This window comes from Monopterus albus, unplaced genomic scaffold (assembly GCF_001952655.1).
Source record: "Monopterus albus unplaced genomic scaffold, M_albus_1.0 scaffold64.1, whole genome shotgun sequence".
NCBI lineage: Eukaryota > Metazoa > Chordata > Actinopteri > Synbranchiformes > Synbranchidae > Monopterus > Monopterus albus.
In genome coordinates this window covers 592,317-592,675 of record NW_018127944.1, presented here as the reverse complement: position 1 = coordinate 592,675, position 359 = coordinate 592,317, and the positions used below count along the sequence as shown (strand labels likewise).

General features: G+C 37.6%; 1 protein-coding gene across 1 annotated transcript in view; it reads right to left on the bottom strand.

Moving 5' to 3' along the window:
• Nucleotides 1-359, bottom strand: part of cdc25b (cell division cycle 25B) — a 37,466-nt gene that overhangs the window by 32,529 nt on the left and 4,578 nt on the right. The window lies entirely within an intron of this gene.

Sequence of the window (359 nt, the reverse complement as noted above, 5' to 3'; positions counted from 1 at the left end):
TATATATATATTTGCTATTTTGTTCAAATTTTAAGTTTTATATGTCACTGGTTTTCAAGTATGAACTATAACCTTAGAATTTGCAATGTGTGCCTGCGCCAGTGTTCCCAGTATTTCCACATTAACTTGTCAAATGCTATTTATACTTGCAGGGGAAAACAAAGGTTCGAGTCTGAACAGCAAAATCTGTTGCTTCCTGTTGTTGCTGCATAACTGAAGTGAGGCTGTGAAATGAAAATCCTCCATGGTCTGGATAAGTTAACACTTCAGTAAACGTTAATTAACATGTTTACCAATTTATTAATCACGAGGAAAGAATGACACTAAGGAGGAATGTTTCGCCACCCCCCCCCCCCACC